The sequence below is a fragment of the Microcebus murinus genome, chromosome 7 (genome assembly GCF_040939455.1).
Source record: "Microcebus murinus isolate Inina chromosome 7, M.murinus_Inina_mat1.0, whole genome shotgun sequence".
Lineage (NCBI taxonomy): Eukaryota > Metazoa > Chordata > Mammalia > Primates > Cheirogaleidae > Microcebus > Microcebus murinus.
Window position 1 is genome coordinate 64,930,878 of NC_134110.1, and position 15,054 is coordinate 64,945,931.

At 34.5% G+C, this 15,054-nt stretch overlaps 1 protein-coding gene across 1 annotated transcript in view; it reads right to left on the reverse strand.

Annotated features, from left to right (window-relative positions):
* Positions 1-15,054, reverse strand: part of CPQ (carboxypeptidase Q) — a 349,952-nt gene that overhangs the window by 258,308 nt on the left and 76,590 nt on the right. The gene's annotated exons all lie outside the window — the stretch shown is intronic.

The window sequence follows — 15,054 nt, forward strand, 5'->3', positions numbered from 1 at the left end:
CGAATGGAATTTCTATTTCTAGCTGTTTGAGGTATCTCCAAATTCTTTTCCACAAAGATTGCACTAATTTGCAGTCCCACCAGCAGTGTAGGAGTGTTCCTATCTCTCCGCATCCTCACCAGCATTTGTTGTTTTGGGATTTCTTGATATAGGCCATTCTTACTGGGGTTAGGTGGTATCTCATTGTGATTTTGATTTGCATTTCTCTAATAATTAGAGAAGTTGAGCATTTCTTTATATGTTTGCATGCCATTATTCTGTCTTCTTTGGAGAAGTTTCTTTTGTTATTAGACCTTTATCAGAGGTATAGAGGGCAAATATTTTCTCCCACTCTGTGGGTTGTCTATTTGCTCTACTGATGGCTTCCTTGGCTGTGCAGAAACTTTTTAATTTGAACAGATCCCATTTGTTTATTTTTGATGCTGCAGTGATTGCCTTGGGGGTCTTCCTCAAAAATTCTTTGCCTCGGCCAATGTCTGATAGGGTTTTCCCAACATCTTCTTCTAGGATTCTTAAGGTTTCATGCCTTAAGTTTAAGTCTGTTATTAATCTTGATTGAATTTTTTTGAGAGGTGAGAGGTAGGGATCCTGATTTGCTCTTCTGCATGTAGCTAGCCAGTTTTCCCAGCACCATTTATTGAAGAGAGACTCTTTTCCCCAGTGTATATTTTTGTTAGCTTTATCTAAGATTAGATTACCCCGTATACTGATGGTTTCATCTCTGGTATTTCAGATCTATTCTAGATATCTATGCTTCTGTTCTTGTGCCAGTACCAGGCTGATTTAACTATTATTGCTTTATAGTACAGCTTGAAGTCAGGAAGACTGATGCCTCCCAGTTTGTTCTTTTTATTAAGATTGCTTTGGCTATACGAGGTTTTTTCTGGTTACATACGAAGTAAAGAATTATTCAGCAGCACATCAAAAAAATTATTCACCATGACCAGGTGGGCTTTATTCCAGAGATGCAAAGATGGTTCAACATATGCAAGTCTATAAATGCAATTCACTTCATAAATAAAATCAAGAACAAAGACCATATGATTCTGTCAATAGATGCAGAAAAAGCATTTGACAAAGTCCAACACACCTTTATGATAAAAACTCTTAACAAAATAGGCATAGATGGCTCATACCTTAAACTCATTAAATCCATCTATGACAAACCCACTGCTAATATCATTCTAAATGGAGAAAAATTGAAATCTTTCCCCCTTCGATCCAGAACTAGACAAGGGTGCCCGCTATCTCCTCTCCTATTCAACATAGTACTTGAAGTCCTAGCAATAGCAATCAGGCAGGAGAGGGGTATTAAGGGCATTCAAGTGGGGGCAGATGAAATCAAACTCTCACTCTTTGCTGATGATATGATATTATACCTAGAAAACCCCATGGACTCTTCCAAGAGACTCCTAGACTTGATAACAAAATTTGGTAAAGTTTCAGGTTATAAAATCAATATACACAAGTCAGAAGCATTCATATATGCCAAGAACCATCAAGCAGAAACTCAAATCAAAAGTGCAATACCCTTAACTATAGCCCCCAAAGAAAATTAAGTATCTAGGAGTATACCTAACAAAAGATACAAAAGATTTATACAAGGAGAACTATGAAACACTAAAAAAAAGAAATTGCAGAAGATTTAAACAGATGGAAAAATCTACCTTGTTCATGGATTGGTAGAATCAATATAGTTAAAATGTCAATATTACCTAAAGTGATCTACAGAATCAATGCAATCCCCATCAAAATACCATCAGCATTCTTTACAGATCTAAATTTTAAAACTACTACAAATCTATAATAACCAATACAGCATGAAACTGGTAATAAGGATAAATATATAAATCAACTGAATAGAATGAAGAGTCCAGAAATAAACCCTTATAAGAATGGCCAATTCATTTTCAACAAGAGTACCCTACATCACATCATATGCAAAAATTAATTTAAAATGAATCATAGACCTGTAACAGCTGAAACTATAAAACTTTGTGACCTCAGGTTAGGAAATTATTTGTTAAATACAACACTAAAATCACAGGCAATTAAAAAAATAAGTAAATTGAACCATCGAATTGTTAAGACTTTTTTGCTTCAATGGACATCAATAAAAAGTGGAAACACCATCGACAGAATGAGAGAAAATTTTGGCAAATGATATATAAGGCACTTGTACCTAAAATATATAAAGAGTTCTTAACAATATAATTTTTAAAATCCAATAAAAAATGGGCAAAGAACTTGAACATACACTTCTTCAAAGAAGATATACAAATGGGTTATAAACACATGAAAAGATACTGAACATCATTAGCCATAAGAGAAATGCCAATCAAAACTTTAATGAGATGCTACTCCACATCCACTGGGATGGCTATGATCAAAAAGAGATTAAAAACAAGTACTGGGCAGGATGTGAGGAAATTTGAATCCTTTTACATTGCTAGTGGGGTAAAATGGGATGGCTACTTTGGAAAACAGTTTGATAGTTCCTCAAAAAGTGAAACATGTTAAATATTTATCATATGACCCAGCAATGCTACTCCTTGTCATATACTCAAAAGAAATGAACATATATGTGCATATGAAGAAAACTTGCACACGAATATGCATAGCAGCATCATTCTTAATAAAAAGGTAAAAACAACTTTAATATCTATCAACTGATAAACTGGCAAATAAAATGTGGTATAGCCATACAATGGAATATTATTCAGCAATAAAAAATGACATTTTGGTATAAGCTATCACATGAATGGACCTTGTAAATATTATTTTAAGTAAAAGAAGATAGTCGTAAAACACCACATATTATAAAATTCCATTTATATGAAATCTCCAGAAAAAGCAGATCTATAGAGACAAGAAGTAAATTTTGTCTTGCCTAGGGCTGGTGGAGGAGAGGTGAATGGGGCATCAATGTTAATGGATATGAAGTTTCCTTTCAGGATGATGATAATGTTCTAAAATTAGATAGTCATGGTGGTTGCACAACACTGAATATACTAAAAATTATAGAATTTTGCAAGTTAAAGGGATAAATTTTATTGTATATGAATTATATTTGGAACAAAACATCTATTATAAAAATCAAAATAAGAATCCTAAGTCTCCAGATTTTTCTTTAGGGAGAGTATCCTGGTATCATTCTCATTCAAAAATTATACTTCCATGGACCTGGCTTATGAGACTAGAAAAACAAAGCCTGCTGCTGTCTGTGCTTACAAAATAGTATACCCAAAATATAAAATGAACACATAAAAATGTCAGTCTTAAATCGGTTTTTAAATTTTCATTAAATTTCTTGTGTATTTTATGAAAAATGACATAATTTGAAACAAGCTGAATATTTTCCTTTTACCTACATAAAATAAGTACATGTTTAAACAAATAAGTTTGAAGTTTCCCACATGATTACCACATACCAGTCAAACTCCCTAATGCTAGTTACTTCTGACTAGCTTCTTATAAAAGATATCAGGCACTTTGTTTCTGAGTATTTCAAAATTTGCAAAGCTCAAATCAAACCTTGAAAGTAGGTACCAGCTTATATGTTAAATGTAAGATGACAATTATATATCTCTACAAGAAGTATGTAGGTTTATGTAGGGGCATATAATACATTGACTAAAATAAAAATTGTTCACAATACTATAAAGCCTTAGAATGTTTCCTAAACAAAGGTCTGGAGGTGGGAATGGTTGTGAAGGTTGTGAGCTTTTGAAGCTACAGTCTTTTGTTTCCATAGGTATTTTTTTTTGTCTTCTTTATTAGTAACATTAAAGGAGTACTTACTCTGTTTATTAGACCTTGTGATTTAAAAATCAGTGTGAAAATAACTCTTTGGGAAAATTAACAATTGGCTTTACTAATTTTTTTTAGATCTAGTGCCATAAGAATAAATTCATCTCAGCCCTTTTATACTGTCATTAACAACAATAAGAGCAAATTCACCTCAGACTTTAAAATTGCCATTAACAACACAAAAGCAAAAAGTTTCATTTATACCAGAATTTCACAAAGGGGAAACACTAAAGTATTCCCAACTCCCACAGGTAAAAAAGAAAAAACTTGCTCAAGAGAGAGAAGACAGGACTAAAATTTCATTCCTAACTTGTATGATTCAGTTGAAATGGCAGAAGAGAGACAGGAAAAAGTCAAATTCTTGAATTCTATTCCATATTAATTAGAGACTCCACATGAACAAAATTCAACTAACATGTTTAATATCTAATGTTCACCTGCAGACCTCAGTAAGGAGACTATTACAAACGCAGTGTCTGAGAGATGTAGCTTCTTCCAAAATAGAGGAATACGGCCAACTCCACAAGAATGTGGGAAAGAAGGAAAATGATCAAAATATTGAGGGAAATAAAACTGTCATTTTTAACATCAATGACATACAGGAAGGACTTTTGGCTTTTTTTCTCTAAAACACAAAAAATATAAAGAAGACTCAGAGATATAAGAAGGTAACCATGAAATAAATATAAAATTCAAAATAGCTAAAGTTTTATACAATATTTTGTCAGCTAGAAAGTATTACAGAGTATTAGTTTTTGTGATTATTTTGTAACCCAAAGTAAACATCACAAAACATATTAGCTTCTTTATTTTCTTTCTGATTTCATTCTGTGTATGTTATCATTTCTGCTTAGTTACACATCCTATTGGTTTTGTGTCTCTGGAAAACCCTGACAAACTCAGCCACCATTAGCCAAATACATTCCCAATGTTTGCAATGACCAAGGTAGATAAATCAGTATATTATATGTTTTAAAACTACAAATATTAAACTTTTTCTTTTACAAATATATAGCTCCCTATTAAGTAAATAAATCCAAATTAAAATTATAAGAAGCTATTACACACTTAAAATAAAATTCAATATTAGGTAAACTGTGGGGAAACTATACATACACAGGTTGAGCATCCCTAACCTGAAAATGCAAAATCTGAAATGTTCTAAAATCCAAAACTTTTTGAATGCCAACATGATGCCACAAGTGGAAAATGCCACACTCAACCTCACATGAGCAGTGGCAGTCAAAATGCAGTTAAAACTAAATTTCATGCACAAAATTATTTAAAATGTATAAAATTACTTTTGGGCTATGTGTATAAGGGGTATATTAAACATAAATAAATTTAGACTTGGGTCCCATCCCTAAGATATCTCATTATGTATATGCAAATATTTTAAAATTTAAAAAAAAATCTAAAGTCCAAAACATTTCTGGTCCCAAACATTTTGGATAAGGGATGTTCAATCTGCATATCACATGCTGGTAGCACTTAAATTAGTTTGATCTTTTATTACAGAATGTGACCTCTCAAAATCTTTCAAACCTATAAAAATTCTTATTTTGTTCTGGTTATTTTGTTTTAGAGAACAAACTCCTTGATAATATCATAAAAAAATAATTTGTACTAAGATGTTCTCTGCATCTCTGTGTACAAATGTGGAAATCTAGAAGAAATCCAGCAGAGAAACTTCAGGAGAGGTAGCAACAAAATGGAAGATTTTTATGGCATGTAAATGGTCAAAAGCAACACATGGAAACATGAAGAATGCAATAATGTTAAGTTAAAATAAAAGAACTGAACACAATATGCACATGATAAAGACTGAACATGAATTTGCAGTGATGTAAACTGAGTTAATAGTCACTTGGTTCTTTGAGAAGCTGTAGTCATCCTGTTAAACTATAATCAAGCAAACTGCAGCATTACCAATAAACAGAATTAAATTCTTAAAAGCATGTGCCACAACCTGTAGAACACCTGGAAGCAAAGCCCGAAGCTATCACAGTAGCAAATTTGAATACCTAAAATTCTAGCTCACAGGCATTTGAGCACCTGAGGCAAATTAATAGAAAAATATCTGTTGAAATTTTCTTTTCTTCTTCTATCAGTTCCATGAAATATTTGCAGCTGAATCCTGCTGTAGTGCTAGCCCATCAATGTACCATCTAGGTAAAATTACAAAGCTAACATTTTTGTGATGTAAATTGCATTTGTGTTCAAAGACTCTTCCTATACATTTGGTATTGTTTTAACTGTTTATTCACATTTATGTACATCTTCTCAGCCTCTGAGGCTGTGTCTCACAGAATGATATTGAGGGCACAGAATTCTGAAAAGAATGCTGGCACAGATAAGAAATCAGTAGTTACCTCAAAGGAGGAAAATAATGTATACAAATAATATCTGTGCATCATTATCAGTATATTTGCTTAAATAATATATTTCCATGAAATAAAAATGGATGACTTTTGATTAAAATGTTCTTCCCCTTGGCCTTTTGTAAGTCCTAGCTTGGTATCAGTTTTTTTTTTTCTTCTTCTTCTTATTCTTAGACATCATGGAAAGGTCTTTACTCAAATATGTATTGATCTTTGAACCCCACAGATTTAAGAAAGGGTGATATTCTTGTTCCATAGTCCCTCAACGAAAACTCCATTTCATCAGAATTAGAATTCTAATACCACAAAGAGATGTTAGGCTTTTTGACAGAGCAATCCACAGAACATTCCAAATAAATTAATGATAATAATAGCTAGCACAATTGAGCATTTGCTGTATGCCTACCAGTGTTTCGAGTGTTTTATAGGCATTAATTCATTTAACCAGTAACTACAACCCTATGAAGTAAAGGACTCTTATTGTCCCCATTTTATAGATGAGGAAATTGAAGCACAGAGAAGCTAAACCCATGGACTCACAACTAGAAGCTGACAAAGCCAGAAATGAACCCTGGCAATCTGGCTTGAGCCATGCTTTTAATCTCTACAGAATCGATACTACATTGCCATTCACCACGCTAGTAATAATGATAATGATGATGATTACTGTTAATAGCAACAAAAATTATTACTATCTATTGAATATTTATGATATATATTGAGCTAATCAATTTTATATGTTACCTTTATTTAATCTGCATATCAATTTTAAGGAAAGTGCCAATATACTCATTTCTGAAGTGAACTGACAAGCACAGAGACCATGAATAGGTCAAGTGCTCTGGGCAAGAAATGGTGAACTTTGAGACCAGGCTTTCATTCTTTCCAGTTTTAAGGGAACCTATTTAAGCAAGCCACACAACACCATTTAATCTGTTATATTCCTTCTAATGGACAGATTGAAAGAAATGTTATATATACACACATATGTAATGTGTGTATATATAAAGCACTTGCACCGTGGCTGACAGATAACATGTGGTTTCTAAATGATAGTTAACATTATCACCACCCATATTTCGCATATACTTCTATATTGAAGTATCACACACAATTATATTTATTTAAATATTTTATACACATTTGCACATCTTTATGTCTTCTAGACATCAGCTCCATGAGAATAAAGACATTAATTATCTTTTTGCTTTTGTGTACTTAGTGTTTACAGCACAATTTCTGGTTCATAGTAAGTGCTCAGAAAATGTTTATTGAATTTTGCTAATCTGTGGTCCTAAAACCAATTTTCTTTTGTCATAGAATCATCTCACTGACCTTTATTTTCAGTTTTTCTCCAGGCATATTTTACCATTCATTGATTATGTATTATGAGTCAGAATAACATAAAGGGCTTGTTAAAACAGATTGCTGGGGTCAACCTCTAGAATTTCTGATTCAGTAGGTCCAGGATGGGGCCAGGGAACTTTCATTTCTAACAAATTTCCATGTGATGCTAATGCCGTTAGTCCAGAGTTTTGAAAAATTCAAGCCTTCACCAGAAGAAAGGATTTATTCAAGATAGGTCCTTATCAATGGAAAAAGAGTGTGCTTAACAGAGTATTCACTTTTTAGAATCAATCACAAATATACACAGGTACATACCATGTGCAAGACACTAATGGAAGTACTATGAAAGAATCAGCCACTGCTCCCAAGGAATTGATATTTGGAACAACATTAGATTTATGCCCAAGTGTGACTATAGAGTTATGGACTTAATAGCTATAGTAACAAACCTACTCAAATTCACATAACAAAAGGAGTGTTACTCCTCCAAAACCATCACTGTGGTAGGCTGCACAGTTATTGCAGTAATTGCCCATTGCTCTAAACATTTTTGGAACTTTTCCTCTAAAATTGCCTTCAGAGCGTTTGGCAGCCTTCCAAATGGTCTACATGGAGTCAAAATTAGGTGCTTTAAAATTAGAATTGATTTTTGGAAACAGTCAAAATATGACAAACAAATGAATGAATTATTTGGGATCTAAACCAAGATATGTTATAAAATAATAAAACTGGCTTTTAAGTTGTGGCTCATCAATTGGCCATAGAAACAATTTCAAAAGAGAAGTATTAGAAATGTTTTTATAAATGGCACCTGTGTTACAATATGTGTTCAGATTTGGAAGTTATTTATACAGTAATGTTGATTAGATGTATACATTCTAGTATATTTGTTTTAAAATGATTTAAAAAATATTTATTCAAACAGTATTTAAAAAAAAATAACAGCAAACTAAAAACCCAGTAATAAGGAAGTTGTGGTATAAATTATAGTATTCAATTTCAATGGAATATTTTATAGCCATTAAAATGTTAATTATAAAATCTAGAAAATAAAAGGAAAATTTTTAACATAATATAGAGAAAATGTCAAGTTGTATGTAAGCTATGATAGGCAATATAAAGTTTTATACACAAGGAATAGAGGAAATATGAGATAAAAGAAATAGATTTGAATGGCAGGGGAAATAACAGGATTATTTTTTCTTTTGAACTTTCTCATTTTCATACAACTACAACATTTAAACTTTAAAAAAGCAATCTTTACCTTAAAATTTCTATGACATTTGCCAAGGCAATAGAAAACCACAGAAAAGGCTAATCATAAACATTATGAGACTAAAGGTATGAATGCTTACATACGTGCATAATACAAGTTATCAAATATGTCTGAAGGACTACATATATCTAAAGGAACACCTTGAAAAAACATGCATAGGGAGAAAGATTTCCCAATTGTTTGAGAATCTGAAGGTGTATACAGTGACCTGGCACATACTCATGTACATGAAGGTGAGCGTGGGTCCACATGATGGATGACACAGCGTCTAAAGCAGATTCACAATTTTCATACGTATGATCAGTGTATCAGTAAAGATAAGCTAACTTATGCTATGACACCAAACATCCCCAAGATTTCACTCCTTAAAACAAAGTTTTGTTTTCCTCTCACATTACCTATCCATCCCAGGTCAGCTGGGTGCCCACTGTGGCCTCACCCTCACTCTGGGATCCAGGCTAACAGAGCAGCCACTCTCTAGAATGCTGCCGGATAATGTGGCAAAAAAGAACAGCGCTCGAGAAGATCTCTCTTATTAATACTTAAATGCCTTACTCACATCTCATTGGCTAGAAAAAGTCAGATAGCCTCACCCAAACCCAAAGGGACCAAAAAATACAGTCCTTTTATGTGAAGAAGGTGAAGAGTTAGAAATATTTAGGAGCCAGCGCTGACAACTACCACAGTGAGCCCAGAGTGACTCAGTGAAGACAAAGGGTGTGCAGTGAACACCATGAAACTGAAACTGGGTACCACAGAAAGACAGGAAAGGCCAAATAAAGGATGGTGAAGTCATAACAGATCAACTCTGCAGCCACTAAAGACCATATTTTGAAGAATATTAAATGTCACAAGAAAATGGTTAAAACATGTTTCAAAATTGTATATAAACTCTTAACCCCAATTTTGTATATATATAAATTTATGCAGCAAAAAATGATCCCCCAAAGTAGAGAAAAATATAAAAGAGATTTAGTCTAGGTAGTGAGATCATGGATGATTTTTACATTCTTCTTTACTTTTCAACATTTTCTAAATTTGTAAAAAAGAAAAACAGTAAATATTACATTTATAATCAGAAAAAAATATGAAGCACTAAAATTAACATCAACCTATATTTTTTTAAGACAGAGTCTTGCTCTGTCACCCCACCTAGAATGCAGTAGTGTCAACATAGTTCACTACATCCTCAGACTCCTGGTCTCAAGTGATCCTCCTGCCTCGGCCTCCCAGGTAGCTAGGACTACAGGCATGCACCACAATGGCTGATTAATTTTTTCTATTTTTGGTAGAGACAGGATCTCGTTCTTGCTTAGGCTGGTCTCAAATGCCTGAGTTCAAGTGATCCTCCCTCCTCGGCCTCCCAGAGTGCTAGGATTACAGGCATGAGCCACCAGGCCCGGCCTATAATAGTTCTTAAATTTTTTTAAAAAGTCGTAAATTCAAGTGCTTTTTTACCCTACCAGCCTGGCTACAATATGTCAACTTTAATATTCCTTTATTCCCCATTTGTTTCCTATTTTTTTCTACCAATACTTTTTCTAGATAGTCTTAAACTGATTTATAGTGATGAGTTAAGCAGAAAGATTTTCGAAGGATTAGACTCTGTTGCTAAGCTTTGAGGAAGTAGTGGGTGTTCCTCCATTCATTTTGCAGTTTCAATTAATAATCTGGTTTAAGAAATTGAGAAATTAAACTTTCCTTTCAAAGAAAGAATACTTTTTAGGGAAAATAGAAAATGTAGGGAGGTATAAGATGCATTGCCACGAACTTAGCATTTGTACAAAATCCCATAATATAGACTGAATCCTTGTCAGGTGTCATGGTGAAAATAGGTGATGATGGGGAGTAAGTGCCTTTAAGGCAGAAGGGTGGGACTGAAGGACTGCTGGGTAGCTAAAATGTAATATTTAGTTGATGTTAAATACTTTCATCTGGTACTTTGAAGTAGGCAAATGTATTTTTTTTTAACCACAAAGTATAAACAGGACACTAGTAAAATGCCATTTTATAAACATCTGGATAATGTGTTCCTAAAGCCTAGGCCTAAAGATTCAGGAATCAGCTGGCAATAATTCCAAATCCATCACTGATTAAAACACTTTTCAAACATAAAATCTCAAGTACTCGCTGTGGTTTCAGATTGCACTGGAACATTCTGTGAGATTTAATTGACTTCATAAACACGATGGTGAGGTATAGCTTTAAACTTGGAGTTTGAATATTAAAAGGGAAGGGTAAGTAACACCATCCAAAAATAGATAAAAGTTAACTCTAAAAAATAATTAGTGATCAAATGGAAACTATTATTTCTGCATTTAGAGCTATAATTTAACTTCTGTGAGAAATTAACACCTAAAAATATTTTAAGATCTTATAAAAATGTCTTCAAATATCTAATCAATTCTCCATAATATGCTCCCTTTTCAGGTAATTTCTGCTTTTAAGTATAGCAAAACAGATGTAATTTTAAAAGTTATTTTCCTAGTTTCCTTGCAAGAATATTATATAACCTAATAGGTCTCATTTGCTGAGAAATTTTCCTAAGCTACCATGTGTAATGTCTTGAAACTGCCAACAGATTTGCTGAGCTTTTCATGAGCCTTCTGCTTTTATTAAAAATAAATCATTCAACGAACCTATGATGAGGCATATTCACCAATTACCAGAATTTAAACATTTGGCTACCAGGTTGACTTTGGCAACAAAGAAATTTCTAGCTCACTAAAAGGAGTAAAAAGAACTCATAGGTTAAATTAACTCATTCTGGCCACTCAATGATGTAATTAAAAATATTAAGTCAATTCAAAAAACATCTACCGGGTACTTAGCTGAGCCAGGTTCTGTGATAGAAGATGGAGATAGGCTACATCTGTGAACAAAACAAATGCAATTCTTGTCCTCAAAGGAAAAAAAATTCACATTTTCCCAAAAGCTTGTGAAAATTTCTATTCCAGACTAGCCTAGATGCCACTCTCGGGGTTTCTGCCTGACTCCCTAGGACAGGCATTGTTTATATATTTATCTTTATATGGCTAGTGCTCAGTATACACCCAGTACACAGTAAGTTCTTAATAGACATTTGATAAATAAATTAATGAATGGAGTGTAAAATACATATTTCAGAATATTATTTTCATTATTATTAAATATGTCCATTAACAGGGGATCATGAATGCTGTCAGCATCATTCAATGCTGACAACTTGAGTTTAGGAAAAATTCAATCTCTCCTTCTCAACTGTGATCTAACTGTTCTCAAACACCATGGGTCTATTCAAAATCAATACCATCTGAATTTCTAACTAAGTCTGACAAAGAATCAGTCACACAGCAACTCTAGAGAAAGATCAGCTTAAGTAGCAAGGGCATGTTACAAACCCTTCAAAGTCAGATGAACTGAAGTTGAGTGGAATAGGAATTCGATAAATGACTACCATCTACCATCCGTAGGGTAGTATATCGATCGCAGACACCAGGAAAGGTCCTGCTGGGCTCCTCCAGAGTTCACTTACACAAGGTGTGAGATATCTGGGTACACATCTTCTATATGCTGCTCAACACTAAATCAGATTCATGTGCAGAGCCTCCTTTTTCTGTTCTTCCTCAAGACAGAGCCAGCTTACTGTGGTGGTTTAATCAATCTCTCAACATCTGCCTCTCTACTCCAGACAGACTTACAGGGTGACTCACTGAGGGAGAGAGCTAACCTTTTCAAGTGTTCATACCAGGTAGAGTTCAGCTGTCATTTGGGGAACTATTGATTCTATGTCGAATCCTTGAGAGGCAGGGTTACCATATGAAACAGAGAAACCAAGGTTCAAGTTCAGTTCTGACATAAACAGTAAGACCTAGGGTAGCCTTCATGACCAGGCTAACCCTCAGATTCCTCATCTGTAAAATGGAGAGGATACCTAGCTGAGAGAGACGCTGGATCTCTGGAAGGTTATGCAAAATGCTCAGCACAATGTCACTATGAATGGTAGCCATGATTATTATTCTACTTTGTGGGGTCACCTGCCTTCCTACACACCTAGAGATGCAGAACCCATACAGTCCGCTCAAGTATACCACTCATGACTTCCTCCACAGACCCCCACTCCCTGGAAATGCTCCAATTTTTATTATTTTAGTATTACTACTAATATCAGTAAAACACCTACTATTTTAATTGTCACCTAGAATTTACTAAGCATATTTTCATAAATTTTGTTTACTTTTCACAACAAATCTCATAAAGTAGGTATTGCTACACAAATTAACAATAGAGACACTCGTGGTTCAAATTTAAGTAATTTGCCCACTGTCACATAAGTAGGAATGAAAGGAACTAGAATTTGAAGCAATTCCTACAGTAAATGTTTTTTAGGGGAGACATGCCATCTCTCACTCCTCTCCCCATGCTGTGTGCCTCATCCCCCATCCTACTCCTCCAATTACCTATCAGTGCTTATTTCCTTAGGCTTGAAAATATAGAGGACAGGTTCACTTAGGCTACAGTTTTAAATATTTTTAAAGTAAGTATATTCACTCAAAATTAATTTAACAGACATTTATTGAGGTCCTGTTTCAGGTTTGGAAGATATGATGGTGAACGTAATATTTTATCATGGTTTCTGAGCCTTTTGTGTTTCTTATAATCCCGAATTCTACATTGTTTTATCTTTGAAAACATAGAACATGTCGCTGTTTTGTATAATGCAGTTCAGGTCAACATCCTACACAAGGTTCCTATAAGCTTTAGGAAGACAGATATGCCTCTTTAGACTCCTGATAAATCCATATAATCATAATCTCTGGAGTTTCTGTGGTCTACAGCCTTCTTCTCTCCTGTTAGGGAGAAGGAAAAGCTTTGGGTGGGGCCATGCATAATGTCTCAAAGAACTTTATGGAAACCAGAGAATCCCAGATGATAACATCTTCCATCCTCTCCAACTGACAGAATATGGCCAGCAGACTTGCCGACCCTGAAGAGTGAGAACTAGAGCGGGGTAGACATACTAGGTGCTTAGGTCAACTTGATGGGGTGAGGTGCCGTAGGACTCTGGCTCCAGAACAAACTGGTTAGAAATCAAGAAAGAAATAGTATCCACCTCCTCCCAGTCCTTACCCTTGGCACAAACCATCCTTTTCCTCATTTCTCAATATCATTCTTCTTACAGCTACTTCCATAAATAACTGGTATATGTCTGGACAAAAGTAATGCTGGCTATTAGCAGTTAGAGCCACTTACTATATGGCCTATAATCATGAAGACCAATAATAATTACATACTATTAAAATATGTCAAGCCTGATTTGTTAGTCATTTTATTTGATGCCAACACCAAAACCACTCATGAGTTCTCAGTCTTCACTGTCTGTCGCTTATGCAGCGTGATCATCTGCTCACAACTTTAAAAGCCATTAAGTGACTTTCCAGTCGAGACCATCCATCCTCCATGGAATTCCTTGGAAATGCTGTCACTGAGACACTCTGGTGTACAGCTGCTTACCAAAGAGCTTAACAAAGCTGTAACCATGCATTAAAAGGGGAAAACAACTCTGTGAGCTGGAACAAAAGCTTTTATGAAACACTAAATAAAATAGTGTTGTATTTATTAAAGTGAACATATCCAATACTACATTCTTGACTATCAGATTCCTGGGAATCCCTTTTGTTTTCCCACATTTCCCACCATATGTAAAAAGAAATAAGCTTCACCAATTCAGATTCATCTCTTCTTCCTTTTCCTTCTCACAGTCACCATGCATCTCTGCATGCCCAACTTCACTACATCTATTGCCTCTTCCCCCTGCATAAACAGACACTTAGCCCAGGGTCAGCCTTTAGTATTTTTGCATTTTTATACTTGTATCCCCTGGAAATTTTTTCCTCTACCATACATTCAATGATAGAGTTATTTAAAGTCCTGCTGCCCACCCCAAGTCTAAACTTCCAACTCTGATCTCTCATTCAAGCTCTTAACACTTGTCTCCAATAACCTGACATCTCCACCTGGATTGGCCCCAAACCAAAACCATCATCCTTCCTCTGCTCCAAACATGTATCCTTTATAGTCCTATAACTGCTATCGGCTAAAACCCTAGAAACTAAGCTCCTTTCATTTATTTCCTCCATTCCTAAATTGGTTAGGATTAGATTCTACCTCAGGTAATAGAATCTCAAAATCCAAGTGGCTTTGACAAATTAGTTTATTCTTCTCTCATGTAGAAGACTGGTGAAACTTAGTCAAGGGATG